Source organism: Diabrotica undecimpunctata, chromosome 1 (assembly GCF_040954645.1).
Source record: "Diabrotica undecimpunctata isolate CICGRU chromosome 1, icDiaUnde3, whole genome shotgun sequence".
In the NCBI taxonomy this organism is placed as follows: domain Eukaryota; kingdom Metazoa; phylum Arthropoda; class Insecta; order Coleoptera; family Chrysomelidae; genus Diabrotica; species Diabrotica undecimpunctata.
The window spans coordinates 115,797,888-115,815,832 of record NC_092803.1 but is presented as its reverse complement, the minus strand read 5'-3'; positions in this window follow the sequence as shown (position 1 = coordinate 115,815,832).

Below are 17,945 nucleotides of genomic sequence, written 5' to 3'. Positions count from 1 at the left end.
AGCTTTTATTTAACATATTTGACTTTTATTTATTTCGAACTTTGACACACGTAACATAAATGTTTTTCTAATATACACTTCATGTGTTAACCAGTGTGTATTAAAACATTTAATCCGATTTATAAATTTTTGAATAACTAAAGGAGTGTAGAGGATTTCCCAGAGAGACGGATCGATGAAGATATACACATTAATAGTTAGAAAGCAATAAAAAAATTGCAAAAAAAAAAATAAAAAACGATTAGAAGAAATATGGACCAACATTAAACACATAAATGATAAAAATTGAACATGTTTTATTCTAAAATTCCCATATTTCTAGTGATCTATGATGCTCTAATATTTTTTTTATTGCTTCTTAAAACACACTTCCATAAAGAACCAATTTTTAGTTAATTTTGTTTTTATTATGTTTACTCCATTTTCTTAACAGAGTTAAACAGGTTACAGGTTAGCTAGCACGATGACATAAATATGCTTTTCTCATTTCAGTCGGCTTTATATCAGATTGAAACAATTTAGAAGAGAAACATTTATTAAGCCAACCGCTTGGATCATAATATACAGAAATAGCACACAGTCGTATCCAAAACGTTTCGTTTTATTAACATTCCATTAAGATTTATTCAATAATATGTGAGTTGTAAGTTGGGACACACATGTAGGGGCGGTATTCGACGTGAGAAAGATCACTGGCGGAACTGAAGAGGAAACGTGTGGGCGCAGAGCTAAATTAATCAATTAAATGTTTTTGTTCATAATTTTGTAGTGGATAGCTGACAAGTATGTTTAGAACTTGTTATTTTTGTGTAAATTTCTTAATACTTTTTGGTATATTCTACTTATATGACTATACGTTATATTCTGCTTCTTTATATAGATCATATGTATCCTATTTAATCCATGCCTTTATGTTCTGCATCCTTCTGCATTCATGAGCACAGGTCTGCGATGTCGTCAGCTACTATCATGTATTTTCTTTCCTTAATTAGCCTTCTAAACAAGTATCTCGAGGGTTGTCACTCCTTTTAAAGGTACAACTAACAGAGTAACAGCACTTTATTTAATATAATTACAACTGACTTTAAAATAAAAATTTACAGTATTTATAAGAAAATAATTGATAACGACCTGTTTGCATTATGTGTCGAAATTGCTGATCGGCTGGACTATTGAACTGCAATACCGCTGACAATCGGGGTTAATGAATCGTAATTTCTCCATCCCCTGAATAAGTTTTGTGGGGGATGAACAAAACTCTGTGTACTATTTCTGAAGGCTCTTGGCTTTGGTCAGGGATGTCTTCTGCTGTGGTTGGATTCTGCTCATCTTTTTCTTTTTTCAGTTTGAGTAGCTTGAAAAAACCCAAAATTAAAAGGATTGCTACCAGGATATATATCGGTGGTGTCCATATCTAGCTGTGGTCCATTTGTGTTGGGAGGATGGATTGAAACCTTTCTTCTTCCTGTAATAACTTGTGTAGTTCGTCTAAAGGAATTCTGTCAAATTTTAGGGGTTTGACTATTGGGTGGTTCTTCAGAATAGTGGTGGTCTTGACTTCTGGTAATGTTAGTGGTTCTTCTTTAATTGTTGTTTTGTAATTCATGTAAACTTCAATATTGGTTCGTAGTTCACATCCTGGCGGTAACTCAATTAGATAGGTCCCTTCGAGTACTTCTATTTTAGTGGTGGTGTAATGGGTAGATACTTTCCTAGCCTTTGGAAAACAGCAATGTAGTATGCATCTGATACTTTTTGGATGATCGTTGTAGTGACAGTGACAGGAGCACTTTGGCATTGGACAGCATCATTGATTCACTGGAGAATTTGGATGATGCAGTCATTAGTCTGGTCATTCTCTTGTGGAAATGTTTGAGGAAAGATGAATGATTTGGATTCGCTTCTTTTGCATGGTACATCCATATAGTGAAAAAGGTTTAGTTGTGGACTAGGTATGGACCAGGTGGAATGATTACTGTGTGATTATTAGTTGGGAGTGAGTATAAATGGAAGTATGTGAACGACTTGGAATGAAGGATAGGAAAATGTAAAATGAAAACAAGGGTGTGATTCGTGTAATAACCTTCAATATCTACGATTTCATAGTATTTGGTTAAGTCTTCTTCTTATATATAGGGAATCTGTGATGCAGGGTGGTGTTCAAGCATCTTTTGCACGGTCCATTTTATTTCTTCAGGTTTGATAAGACCGTTGTGTAAAGTTTTGATTCTTGCAAATGTAATTGTTGTTTGTAGAACATCCAGTATTTGTATAATTGTTTGTAAATTTAGATTTATCTGGTCAAGGATATTTCGAACTTGCATATAATCATTAAAATCGAAAACGAATTGGTTCATCTCTAAGCTAATTTTGTTTGTCTCTTCGGCTATGATTCCGTGGTTATGTGTAAATAATGAAATTGTTTGGTTAAAATTTGTCATTATTCTTCTATTGAGACTGAGTTGGCTATTGATGTTGGTAATAATATTCTGTTGGTTATTTTCAAGTGATTTAATGGCGGCGTTGTATCTTTCAGCATCTTCTTGATCTAGATTGCCAGAAATAGATTTTATTACACTTCCCAATCCGCTTATAAGTCCTCTTTTGCTTCTGGATTTTGGATATATTGTGTCTAGTTTCTCTTTTGCTGTTTGGAGGAGGTACCGTACAGTTTTATCAAAGTTTTGTAGGCTGTCAAAATATGGTTGACTAAGTCTATTTTCTATTGCTTTGTTGATGGTGATATACTGAGACTCTATGGATTCAATATCTTCTGCGATGAGTTCTAGATGGAAATAGTGGATGTTGTCATGAGTGCTGGTCTGTATCCTCGCTTGTCCAACTTTAACTGGGAGGATTCCTGGATTGTTTTTCTGGTTTTGAATTTAAACTTGTTGGGCTGCTACTAAGACTTATAATGGTAGGGAAAGTGGAAGGAGGAAGAGGTCCAGGAAGAAGAAAATGCTCCTGGTTGAAGAATGTAAGAGACTGGACAGGCATGGACACACATTCGATACTAAGAACAGCTTAAGATAGAGAGCAATTTGCTGTAGTTATAGCCAACCTTCAGTAATGGAGAAGGCACCTTAAAAAGAAGAAGAAGGGCTGCTACTAAGGTACATCTGTAAAGCAGTTTTAGCGTTAGTCTTTGGCTGGTGTTTGATGTTCTTTTTGTTGTTGTAAAAAGTTTGTTTCTTTTTACTGTTTTTCTAGTGTAAACTTTTGTGCTGGGTTTATAAGTTATTGGTGTTTGTGTTTTTTGATTTATTTTTTCAATATTTTTCTGTTTGGTTTCTTGTAGCTTTTGTTTATTTCACTGTAGATTTCTTTTGTCTTTACTCTGTGGCTCTGTGTATAGTTATTAACTAGCGGACCAACTCGACATCGAGTTTTTTAAATGCAATTTTTATTTTGCGAGAAAAATTAAGAGATCAATACAAAAATATAAGCAAGAATATACATAACATTCATCAATAATAATGCAAGTAAAAAGTGTATTAAATATCACGAAATATTTGGTCCAAAAAAACAATGTTTTTTGTTACAATGTCTCCATTTTCTGAAAAGTCTTAATAAAAAAAAGTTTTATGATTTAAAAAAATCGACCGGAAGTAAAAATATTTTTATCAATAACTCAAAAAAAACTATAAATGATAATTTCGTGAACTTACATTTTTGAACTCTACGTTGAATTCTCTATTGATTTGACTAATAAAAACGAAACCGGAAGTCGACCTCAAAACCGGAATGCAATTTTTAGTTTATCAAATGTCGACATGGATATCATTTAGCAGTTAATTCTGCATGCTTATTACGAATCCGGTGCCAGATTTGCTCTATCTTGACGTTTTATGCGCGTTTCGGGTCACTTCCGGTGTCGGATCGCAACCGGAAGTACATATTTAGATTCGTCTCGACGAGACCTTTCAATCCATATATACATTGTGGGGTCTAAAACTTAAAGTAAATTTTAACTTCCGCTCATCTCAAAACCAGGAGTGAATTTTTGTACCAAAAGTATATCTTGACAATCTCATACGTAATACTAATAATATTCCGAAAAAATATTTTAATTATCTAATATGGTTTTTGAGTAAAGTGGTGGACAAGAAAAGGGCTTAGCGTTTTAGTATATAAGATTAGCGTTCTGTTAATATCGATGTCAAATGGATCCTGAGGATCGATATGGCCATTGAGAATTTCGATTGGCTTTTGTTTAGGTGATGAATGAATAGAATTGTTGTATCCTAAAATAGCACATAATATATGTTCTTTAATACTCAGAGTCTTTTTTTTTTCTCTAAATATTGGTAGGTGTTCCAAAATTGTAGAGTGAAAACGTTCTATCATTCCGTTTGATTGTGGATTATCTGCTGTTGTGTAGTGAATTGAAATTTTGTGTGTATCGACAAATTCCTGAACAAGGCCGTTCTTGAATTCAGTTCCACTATCTGCGACTATCATGTGTGGGATTCATCAGTCCATGGTGGCTTATTATAAAGAGCATGCACGCATTAAGGACATTTATTGCGTTGGATCCTTCTATGGGATATACTTTGTCATATTTCGAGAATGCATCAATTATTGTAAGAAATTTTTGTCCGTTAGCTTGGAATGTATCCATATGAATGATTTCTAATAGTTTCGTTGGAGTTGATGTTACCATAAATTTCGGCTTAATTGGATTTCTGTCATACTTGTTAGCTTGGCACGTATCACAAAGGTTGATAACTTCTTCGATGTCTTTTTTTAGCGTAGGCCAGTAGTAGCGTTTTCTTATTTGAGCTTCGGTTTCGTTAATTCCTCATTGGTTAGTCTTCCCCTGATGGTAGATCTCTATAATTTCTTTTTGTCTCTCTGTGCTGTTTATATATTCTAGGAGGTTGTTGTATTTCACAAGATCGAATGCGGAATTTTTAAAAGTTTCTCGTAGAATATTGCATAGGGATTTGTAGAGTTCATCATTTTCGAAGAGAATGGCCTTTTTTCTTTTTCGGGTCTATATAGTTCTTGAAAAACTGGAAAATGTCGTTGTGAGGATCGTTTTTTCCCAATTGGACATACATTCTCTTCTTAATTGCAAAACACTACTATGTCAGTGGTTTCACTGGGTTTTCATTTACTATCTTGAAAATGATTTGATTATTGTAACAATTTAGTGGTTTCTCGCCAATTGGAATTCCCATTATTGGAATGTTTGGTTACATCTGTATCGTTATCTTTTTGTAAGTATTGGGAGTTTGATGGATGAGCTTTAGATTTTTGCTGTTTGCTGTCTTCATGTAGGATTTCGTCTATTATCTTCATTTCTTCGGGAGTTAATGTTGCAGTTTGATTTTTTTTGATGATTTTGTCTAAGTCGCCTAAAGGGGTTCACGGATTCAAAATTTGCTGAGACTCTTCGGCTCGGTCGGTTAGAAATTTTTCTAGATCTGATAAGGAACTGGGGTAATTAATCATAGAGATATCATCGTTATCTTCTTTTGATAGGAGTTTCATTATTTCGTCCATATTCTCATCTACACTGTTTAATTCTTTCGTGTAAATTTCAACACGGGATAAAGCATCTGCATTGGTGTTCGATTTGCCTTTTTTATACATTACTTCGTAGTCAAATTCTTCCAGCTTTAATCTCCATCTGACAAGCTTTGAGTTTGGATCTTTAAGTGAAAATAGCCTTTGTAGTGGTCGATGGTCGGATAAAATTTTGAATTTTCGTCAGAAAAGGTATGGGCGGAAGTATTTAGTAGCCCACACAATTGCTAACATCTTTGCGATAGTCGAATATTTCAGCTCAGTTTCATTTAAAGTTCTGAAAGCATAGGCGATGGGTTTATCGTTTCCTATTGGACCTTGTGATAGGATAGCTCCTATAGCGAAGTTGCTTGCGTCAGTCGTAAGGTTGAAGGGTTTAGTGAAATCTGGATATTGCAGAAGTGGTTCATTAATCAATAAGCTTTTACAGGTTTTGATATTGTTTAAGAATTCTTCGGTGTGTTCAATTTTTGCATCCTTTTTAAGACATATGGTAAGTGGTTTTGTAATTATGGCAAAGTCTTTTATGAATTTTCTATAGTAACCAAGTAATCCTAAAAATCCTCGAATTTCTTTTGCTGTTTTTGGTATAGGATAGTCTATGATGGCTCTAATCTTAGTCGTGTTTGGTTTAGTTCTCTCTAGGTTACGACATGCCCTAGAAAATCGACTTCTTGCTTAAGGAATTCACATTTGTCAACTTGTACCTTAAATCTTGTTTCTCTTAATCTTTCAAGAATGTTCTTAAGATTTACCATGTGTTCTCGAAGAGAGGTTGAAAATACAATAATGTCGTCCATGTAGACCAGACATATTTCTCTTATTAGTCCTTTTAGTACGTTCTCCATTACTCTCTGGAATGTTGAGGGTGCATTTTTGAGTCCGAAATGTATTCAAATGTATTCAAAGTGGCCATTTTCAACGTTAAATGCAGGACTTTATAGAATTGGGCTTTGTTTGTGACATAGTAATTAATAGGAAGACTAGAATGCTCTGTAGTAAGAGTAGCTTGGGTAAAATCGAGATTTGCTTCTAGAAGTTTAAGATTATCGAGGCCGATAAGACCGTCAAATGTCTTATGATATTTAAAAAGATAAAATTTTAAGTTAATATCCGAGTAAAATTAGGGAAAAATTGGAATTTCTACACAATAATCTTGTGAATGATTCTGGAAAATAGACGTTACAATAAATGGTTCATATTTAATATTATTTTTGTATAATTTATTGGCTACATCAGGATTAAGGAAAGATTTAGTGGCTCTTGTATCAATAAGAAGTTTAAGAGGGGGATTTTGAATTTAAATGTAAGGAAGATTTTTTTGTCAGCACAGGAATGCAATTCTACTACGTTTCTTCTTTTTCTTCTTGAAACGTTTGAAAATTTACATTTTCTTCCTCAAATTCTTGGCTTTCTTGTTCATAGTAAGGGTAATCTGGATATGTGTCATTGTATATACCTTCATCGTAATTGTTTTCCTCTTGTTGTTCGATAATAAAGAGTTCTTCTACGGTAAATCGGGGACTGGCTGTTTGTTGAAAGCGGAAGTTTCTTTGAGATTGGGGTCTATTAAAGCCAGTGTGGCCTGTGAATTCGCTCATAGGTGTTGGCTTATGTGATTGAGATTTAACTGGTTTATGAAAATTGGGTTGATTAGCCCTAGAATTGTGTGCAAATGAAGTGATTTGTTGATTTTGTTGGAATCTAGGGGGTTGAAATGTCCCTCTTGGACTATTGTTGAATGGCTGTTGTTGCGAAGGCATTTGATTTAGTCTAAAGAATGGCTATGGCCATTGGGGCTTGTGCGCTTCTGGCTGCCACCGTGTAGAAGCGGGTGTATGAGTTAAATTGTGTCTCTGCGTTTGTGAAGTCGCAGATGGTTTATTAGAAGACGATAAGGAATAATTATGAGTTTTTTGGAGATATCTAATGTTATTTTCTTCCTAAATATATTGGATAGCAAGAGCGAGATTCGGTGGTCTCATGGATCGAATTGTTGATCCTAGGGGTTCTATTAGGCCTGCCAAAAATGTGGTAAGAGCTTGTTGTTGGAAAAATTCTTTTTTACTTCTTTTAACTTTCTCGTTTTCTGTATGTAATTCAATATGATTTGAAATAGTATTTAAAAGACTCATAACTTTTTCATAAAATTGATGAGGGTTTTCGTTTGGAGCTTGACGAAGATTTACTAAATATCTAGTTAATAAGTTTTCGTTACGTTGGTCAACAAAATTTTGGACAAGAATTGATTTTATTGACAGCCAGTCTTTACAGCCGTATACAGAAATAATTTCTCTGGCTCTGCCTTTAATTCCTCGATTAAGCATATGATTTTGAAAAATTTTCGGGATTTGTAAATGATCCCAGATCCCAGAAATGGTTTAGAAGCATGGAAATAACATCAATAAAATTATGGAGTTCATTTGGATTGCCGTCGTACTCTGGTACTATAGAAAGGTCTTTATTAACATCAAAAATGGGTGCCATATTAGAATTCTTTGAAATGGATGATGGTGTAATAATTATAGAAGGTATTTCAAACGAATATGTGGACTTAAAAATATGATTATTGTCAACTAAATGTAAATCTGATTTAATATTTTCACTAGATTCAATATTAGATTCAAAAATTGTTGAAAGAAAATCGCTTATTCTAAAGGATGATACTTGTGAAATGATATTAGAATTAGAAATAAGATGAAATTTGCTTACAGATATAGGATGATACTTGGATGCATTCCTTTTTGGTACAAGTTTTTTTTCTTCTTTAACTTTCTTTTCAGCTTTCTTCATAAATATGTGCCAATTTTCCTAAAATCCGTGGGTTAAATAGCTGCAGTTTTCCCTGAATTTGGGTTCGGTAGCGGGTAAACGTTTGAAAACGACGAGGATCTTCCGGAGACTCTTCCACTAATCCACTGAATGCGCCACTTAAGGGTTGTCTCTCCCGAAGGTACTTTTTAAAAAGAGTACTCTCTCTCTCTCTCTCTCTCTCTCTCTCTCTCTCTCTCTCTCTCTGATGTACATATTATATAATATATATACACATTATCCATATCATTTGAAATGTGGATGTACCGCCGAATGCTAAGAATAAGCTGGACCAGCAGAACTACAAATGAAGAAGTACTGAGAGCAATGAACACACACCCTCATCTGGTCAATACTATCAAAATTAGAAAGACGTCATATCTAGGACACATAATGCGCCATTGGGAATTTGAGCAGCTTCAGGTAATATTAGAAAGCAAGATTGAAGGTAAAAGGGCCATAAGACGAAAGAAAAAATCTTGGCTATGAAACATCAGAGATTGGACCCACACAAAAGGAAATGAATTAATTCATCAAGCCCAGAATAGAGAGAAATTTGCCATATTGATCGCCAATCACAACAGAGAAGGCACTTAGAAGGAGGATACATATATATATATATATATATATATATATATATATATATATATATATATATATATATATATATATATATATATATATATATACATATATATACATATATACATATATATATATATATATATATATATATATATATATATATATATATATATATATATATATATCTATATGTATATATCTGAACGAGGACAAACCGACGAATGCACAACCGTATTTACGAACATACTATATCTGTAAAATATTTCGATACTACTTCAGCCTATGCTGAATGCTCTACATTAATAAGTGATCAGTGTAGTAGTGTCTAGGGGCTCGGGAGACTGAGATCTTAGAAGCCCTGAAGAAGACACCAGAGGGGATGTTGAAAACTTGGCGCAATGAAAATTAACGCGGTTCAACCTGCAAGACTGTTGAGTTTAATATTAATTTTTGTAATAATATTAATCATAGCTCTAGGTTTAATTGTACTAACCGGGAAAATCTTCTGCAAGAAGGTGGCTGACTGTATCGATGCATCCTTAACATGAATTATCATTAAATAAAAACAGAATTCGATATAAAAATAAAAACATCAAAATTGGAATATTTATCTTAATCAGATAATAAAAAATAATGAAAGGTTTGTTTCAATTGATATTAAAAAAAACTGATAGTAGGTATATCAGGGCATGATATGATTTCATAGCTTAAAAATCTACATGTAATTTAACAGGTCGTATTTTTTGCAGCAGCCAACAAGGTAAAAATTGCTATGCTATCATGATCGCCAATATTCCAAAGTAATAGGGCTATGAGAAGAAAACTGTGACTCGAGTAGATCTAATTACCTTAAGGACTCTGATACAAGCAAAAATTAGAAAACTAAATGTAAAAACAAGTTCATTAAACAAGATTTAAAATAAATAAAAGAGTTGGTGTATGTATAAATATTTTCCAAAACTACTAAAATTTAGGTGTAAAATCCGAATGGAACAATATAGGAACTCTAATTGATGGCGAAATATTTTAGTTGACATTAAATTAGCAGCAAACAAATTTTTTTGTTCTTGCTTTCTTGCTCTTCCCATACGTCATATACCAATGAATATTAAAGTGAACGTATCTCTTTGCAGTGAGCACACTTCATCAAAGAAACGAAAATTCCTGTCACTCTAAAATACCAACGATTCCAACTATCCTTAAATTTATAGGCTCATAAATTATCCCCTAAAAAACATACACAAGTGCCGTCTTTGCTTCCGTATGTGTGTGTTCATGCTAAGTTTAGCGAATAAACGATTTCGACGCCGCAGTATGGCATAGACGTCTAGCGTCTTGTTCCATGTACCAACAACACACTTTCGACGACCACACGCATACAAACTGTTTCAAACAGTTGACGTTTTTGCCGGCTGATCTTTATCTTAATTAAGGAGGATGTGAAGTGCTCATATGATTTTTTTATTTTCGTTAAGTGTGAGACAAAAACTACTTTTTGTTCTACTTTGATATCAAACCCAAGCCGGCAGTTGTAAATGTAAACCATATGAAAACTTTTATGTATTCTTTACTTTTTTAATAAGACAGAGATAAAGGTATAGAGGGACGACCGTTAGTATTTTAACAAAGAACAATCATGTATTCATTGCGAACTAAACCTACCAAATATGTTTAAAAATTGATCAATAAAAATAAAACGTAAGTATGCCAAATGCCATATAAAATGCAATATGCATTGTGTACTATTTGAACACGCTTTTACGCCTCTCTTAATTTTCTCATTTTCTCATTTTTGACAATGGCGACAGCATGTATCCCTGTCTCTTACCCTGCTTGATGTTTATGGTGCAGGACGTTTTGTCTTCTATTATATTTTTGGCTTTTGGGTTCCGATATAAATTTCCAATACGTAGTTGGAGTCATTATCTCAAAAAAATGGAAAGATGCTGTAGTAAACTTTACTCTAAAAATCCATAATAAAAGATTATAGATTTAACAGAGAAAATTAATAGATGGAGCGAATACATAAGAGAATTGTTTGAGGACAACAGAAATAACATTGTTCAGGTGAATGGTGCAACGGGACCTGAAATCCTAAAATGGAAGTAGAAGTGGCACTTAGAAATTCCAAAACTGGAAAGGCAAATGGACCTGATGAGGTTCATACTGAATTGCTAAAGCTCCTGAATGATGACTCAATAGGTATAATATTGCACTTATTTAACACAATATACAGAACTGGTATTATACCTCAAGAGTGGCTGTTGTCTACATTCGTTACACTGCCAAAGAAATCCAATGCAAAAGAATGTTCAGAACATCGAACAATATCTTTAATGGGCCATCCACTAAAGATATTTCTAAAAGTCATCCACAACCGAGTTTATCAAAAGTTGGATTCAGATATTAGTGATACACAGATGGGGTTCAGAAAGGGACTAGGTACTCGAGAAGCTCTCTTCGGTTTGAATGTTCTTACACAAAAGATGCTTAGACGTTAATCAGGAAGTACATGCATGTTTTATCGATTTTGAAAAAGCGTTTGACAGAGTACGCCATGATAAGCTAAGAGACATTCTCGAAAGAAAGAACATAGATAATAAAGATCTGCGAATAATTCTCAATCTATATTGGAATCAGAAAGCTAACATCAAAATAGAAAATGGGATGTCACAAGCAATAGAAATACTTAGAGGAGTACGACAGGGATGCATTTTGTCAACGCTGCTATTTAATGTTTATAGTGAAAGCATCTGCCAGGAAACCCTTTTGCAAGCAAACGAAGAAACCATAATCAATGGAGAAGTTGTAAATAATATTCGATATGCAGACGACACTATACTAGTTGCAAGAATAGTAGAAGAAATACAGTGATTACTTACAAATAAAAATATTGCCTGCAACAATTATGCCATAAGTATGAATATCAAAAAAACCAAGTATATGGTCTTCAGTAAGAACATGACACAACCAGCACATATTAGTATAAATGGCATTCAAATTGAAAAATTATTAAGTTACAAATACTTGGGGACTTCAATAAACGAAACTGGAGACCAAAACAATGAAATAAAAAGACGTATTGAAATTGCCAGGGCCACCTTCATAAAGATGAGGAAATTCTTCTGCAACAGAGATATAAGCATCCCTCTACGATTAAGAATGCTAAGGGGCTACGTATTTAACACGCTATTATACGGTGTAGATGCCTGGAGTCTCAAACAGAACAACATAAAAAATATTGAAAGTTTCGAGATGTGGTGCTACCGTCGAATGCTGAAGATAAGTTGTGTTGAAAGAGTGACAAACTTTGAAGTAATGCGAAGGATAGGAAAAGACCCAGAAATTTTGTCAACGATCAAACGAAGAAAACTCGAATATTTGGGTTAGCTGATGAGAGGACATAAATACGCAATACTTCAAAATATAATGCAGGGAAAAATAGAAGGAAAACGTAATCCAGGCCCTAGAAGAATGTCATGGTTGCGTAATTTGAGAGAGTGGTTTGGCTGTACCACTAATGAACTCTTTGGTTCAGCTGTAAACAAGGTCACGATATCCTGGATGATTTCCAATCTCCGATAGGAGTGGCACAAGAAGAAGAAGATATATTTCTTATTAGTCTCAAATATGTTATGTCTAGGCCAACTTATAAGACAATATCTGTTGGTGTTAATATTTTTGGCTCAATACGTGCTTCTTATTTTCTAAATATCCTATTTCGAGTATGTTATACCTTTAATCAAATCTTAAGGGTATGGCCTGTATTTTTCATGTGTCATAAATTTTAATAAACAGGAAAACAAACAGATCGTTGTTATCCTCATTTATGAAATTTAAAATTTTAAGATAAATTTTATCACATCCGGAACTTTTCTTTGCTTTTCGTTAATTGTTTACTGGTATTTTCTACTTTACACTTTTAAATGCTTTAGAACTTTATGTTGATCTTGTTGATTTCCTCAATAATATTGTCAATTCTGTCTACTCCAAATACAAAATTCCTTGATATATCTGTCCTATTCTTTTAATTTGTCTTCTAATAAGTGTAACCTTACTTTTTGTTATTTTGTATAAATGCCTTTATTTTCTTGGACCTATATATTAAAGTATACCTGTCTTTCTTGGCCGGGTATATTTTGCCAGTGAGAGTACTGTTGCCTTCTTATCCAGGCTACTTTCCGGTCGCAGAGGATGCTTTTTTTGCCACTCCCACGACCGGCTCTGGACCGAAGTATTTTGTAGCTGATGTTCTTCTAGCAAGTATTAGCTCATTCATTGTTGTATATGTCCCGGTAACCTAGAATCCATAGCAGTTTGATACTGCTATGTTCCGCCAGTCTGTCGAGTTCCTCCTGGCATTCCTAGAGTACACCTTAAGGTTTAGGAGAGCCTCCATGGCTGCTTGGCTATCTCTGCATATATATTTATTCGCTTTAATTTGAAAGCCTTCATATTAATTTCTCTTGTACTATGCAAAAATCTCTGCCTAAATTATAGAGGTAGGGGAAAGTAGTGCCAGCCAAACATAAATAAACTTCAAGGATTAATCAGAAACTGTATTTTAAATGAAACTGTAGAGAGAGAGAGAGAGACAGAGAGACAGAGAGAGAGGGGGGGAGAGAGAGTTTATTTTTTAACTACTTAACAAATGCAAATATTGTTTGTAGCGAGGCAAAAATACATAGCATATAAAAATAAGAAATATAAATCGTAACAAATATATCACAACAAAAACACAGATTAAACAGACAATGATTTATGGCAAACTCACGGTAAGCAGTTTAGTGGATGTTCTGCAATGAGTCATATATTCTTCTGAGCAGTAAAGTCAATGTTTCAGAAGATCATTTTATAAATTTTTCGAAACTATTACAGCTTAGCTGTTTAATACTTTTTGGTAAAATATTATAATAGTTATAATTAAGGCAATTTTTATCTGAGAGACGCAATCTACAGCGATTTGTTCCGTAAGTAGTGACAGTTTCGCGTATTGTGAACGTGAACATCAGACTGCTTTATTAAATGGGTCCGTTTTCTGTGAATTTCAGTCAGAACTCGAAATATTAACAGAGTAGGTAGCAGCATAATTTTGAATTTGATAAAGAAAGGTCAGCAGTGTTCTAGACAACTAACCCCTGCTAAAATCCTGATAACTTTCTTTTGCGTTCTAAAAATTTGAAGTGCATTTATTGAATTGCCCCATATGGTTAATCCATATTTTAGCTGAAAGTGAAATGAAGAAAAATATATCATTTTTAATGTTTTAAAGTTGACAACCCTTGCTACTTGGCGAATAACAAATAATGAACTTTATAGCTTTTTCTTTAGTCGTGAGATATGAGCCGATCAGTTCAGTCGATTAACTATGGTTATTCCCAATAGTTTAACAGTCTTTTTTGTTTCTATTAGGGATAGGGTTGTGCATTTGTCTGACTGGAGAATCTATTGCAACTGGCTGAATGACTAATGTCTAACCGTAGTTTAGGTGAGAGTGGTATAAAGAAAAATATGTCATGACCAGTTAAGTCGATTATCTCTGGTTATTCCAAATAGTTTAACAGTCTTTTTGTTATCTGGATCATTATGTAGATTACTTGTTATGAGTTAAGTTTCAGTTTGTTTGTAAGAAATCATGTGCTAGATTTAGTAGAAACTTTCTTATTTTTAAATGATCATTATTTTTTCCTGATATAACGTATATCGTATCATCTGCAAATTGTATGGATTTGTATGGAGATATGAATTTAGGCAAATCGTTGACATAAATAATAAACAAAAAAAATCCTAAGACCGAAATTTGTGGGACTCTATATTTTACGGATAGAATATCGGAGAGATAACCTTTAGACACTACCGCCTGGTGGCAGGCACATAGGTAAGAAGTTATAAGCTTAAGAGGGATACGTCTGATTCCATAGTAATTTAATTTGTGAAGCAAAATGTAGTTTATTGGGCACTTGTTTTAAGAGTTAAAAAGCTGTATTTAAAAAATAAGTTTACAATTTTGAGTTTTTATTTTCTTTTGGCAAATAACCGAAACTGCACTACCGGAAGGGTAGTTACAGCTATGTAGAGGAGAATATTCGACTATTCATTAAAATACCATATAATAATAAAAGAAAAACAAAAAACAACTTAAACGTGTGTATTTTAGATATATTTATTTTAAATTTAGGCCAGAAAAATTAACCTTTATTTGAAAAAATACTTGCAGTTCTTGCAGTTCCCTTAGTAGTAGAGAAACGCAAAATAACTGTAATGCCTTTTTTTTTCTACTACTAAATGTCGTCGACTGTAGTAAACAAAAACTGTTTGTTACGTTTACGACGCAGAAATTTAGTCACGTATTGCTTATCCTGAAAAGAAGTTATTTGACCCACATAAACAAATTTCTATCTTGGAAACTATAAATTTCACCAAGACAAAATTTTCCACATTGATTTTTTCTTTCTTAGAGATAGGTTTTAAGTCTTTACAATCTTCTTCATCCTTTCAAAACAACTTCAGTGCTTGGCTCGCTTGATGTTGAAATAATGCGTTTTACTACCTATTACAACCAAATCTTTTTTGACTGATGCCTTATTCTTTTTTAAGGTTAGTCTTTTCTCGCGTTGTGCTTTTAAACTTTGTCTTTTTTTTTCGTATTTTGGCATCTCTGTATATATTGTGGTTTGTGCTTTTCTTATTTTTGTTTTCTTTTCTTTAAATTGTGTTTACAGATATGGCCTACTCTGACATAACACAGAAGTTGTTGAATAATCTGGAGGTGTCTTGTTATCCATTTCTTCTTGTGCATGCTTTGATATTAAAGGAATTTGTGAAATTGTTCTGGTTTTTAATTCCCTCTATATGGCGACATTAAAACTAACATCGTTATTTTCTGTTAATGGATTGTCGGTTACTTCACATAAAAGAAAATTTGCATCACTAAATACAAGTCGGTTAATCGCCGCAGACCAATATTTTTAAATAAAATTGTTATATTTTTAATTGTGAATGCAAATTCATGTGAGTACTAAGCCAGACGTGCCAGATGTCGAATTGTAATGGCTCTCGCTGGATTTGAAACAACCAGTTATGCTGAGCCATGACTGGTTGCTAAATACCCCAACATCAAGTGGCTGAGTTCTGTGTGTGGTATGAGGTGGATAATACACTAAAACGATATCTTTTCTCGACAGAATTTAATGATTTTTACAGATATGTGGGACTCGTGGTTATCTAGAAGAAGTAGTACCTTGTTTTATACAAAGTGTTGAAGTACTTTCGGAAAACGATATAAAAGTCATCTAGATGGCGGACGTCAGGTTCTCATTATCCTAATATTCTTCAGGGTTTCTAACTTTAAGATACACGAAAACCAGTGGTACTGCTACTACAGCTGCACCAACCATCCCTACAAACATCACAAATTCACCTCGCTCCTGTGAAGAAATATGAGCCGCTCGTTTTTTTCTTTTCGGACAACAACTTTGGCAGGTGACATAACTGTTGTGAACCCTGTCTCGTCAAAATTCTAGACCTGTTCGGGCTTAAACTTATATTTTTCCATGATGCCCGCATATTTTTTAAAAAATTCTTCGATAACTGGCTTACTGAAAGCTATCTACGTATGCTAGTATTTTTGGCTTAGCGAAGCGATATATCGTTGAAATATCTTCCTATAAAGCAACGCAGCCAATCCAGACCTAAAAACAAGATATTTCTGTTAATTCTTAATTATACATAATAATATACAAAAAGCAAAACAAACCTGCGTTCTATTTAACTCTTAACTTTTTGGTGCTTTAGAATTTGGTAAAGCGCAGGCAAAATCAAAGGCCAGTTTCCTGATCTGTTTATATTTTAGGAAGTAGTTTAAATTAGAACATGTTTTTTATGTAAGACACATACAAGCTATTACTCTTGATTAATAGTAAAAATTTGACGAGCTTTTTATTTGCTTGTATAATAAACTGGCTTCTCTCACTCTCGTTACCCGAATCAGTCCAACTAACAAGAAGCTCCTCTTTCGATTTTTTTTTTTTCAAAAAATCTTGATTCTAGATTGTATGGTTTGCCTTCGTACTTGATAATCTTGGGTTTTTTGTATTGACTTAAACGACCTGTCAAAACGGCTTTAATTGCGAGTTTTATGTTATGTTCATTAATGTTAAAGCGATGGGTCTTTCTTATGTAATTCTTGGGCATCTAGAATAAATTATTTTATTATAATCGCCACTTTCTTTTAGCCCAAAAATATAAATATGTGTTAAAAATTAATATTGGATTGAAATTTCTGTTTCAAAATATTCCTTTAAAACTAAGCAATAAATTAAACAAAAAACTTACCATAGATGCACTAAATATTACAGTTTAAGATAAAATCTAGAACTTGTCTTAATCTCTTCGGCTAACACAGAGATTGAATATTATATACATTTTGTATATATACCTATATTTAAAAGAAATTATGCTATATAAATTTACATGATATGTATATCGTTTGCAATTTTCTTTTTAGCGCATGTAACATAAATATCCATCTAAAGAATTTACGTCCGCAATTCCCATAAATGTTTATTCGTTGAGCGATGCTACGGTAGCAAATAATCATTACCTTTAGTAATAAAACCAAATATTTTCTTATTCCCGTTTTCCCGATCTGTCCCGGAAAGAGTGTGCACCACTCTAAATCCCCCCAGTGCTATGTGTATTTCTCCTTAGTTGGCAATAACCAGAAAAGACACACCATCTGTACCAGTTTTATTATAAGAATATGGAAGTAACTCGTTCGTATTGCCAGATGCTTTTTATTTCTAAAAACGTAATTTTTGCCGATTTATTAGATTCGGTCTCATTTTATATATTTAACTGTAAATAAACAAAATGGAGTTGTATTTTTAATAACTTCATATATCCACTTCTATAAAGGTATAAACAATATAACTATTCTGTTGTGACCTTATTAGTTACATAATGCTTTAATGGTAATTGGATGTCACAACTGATTCATAGTAAGAGCCCGATCT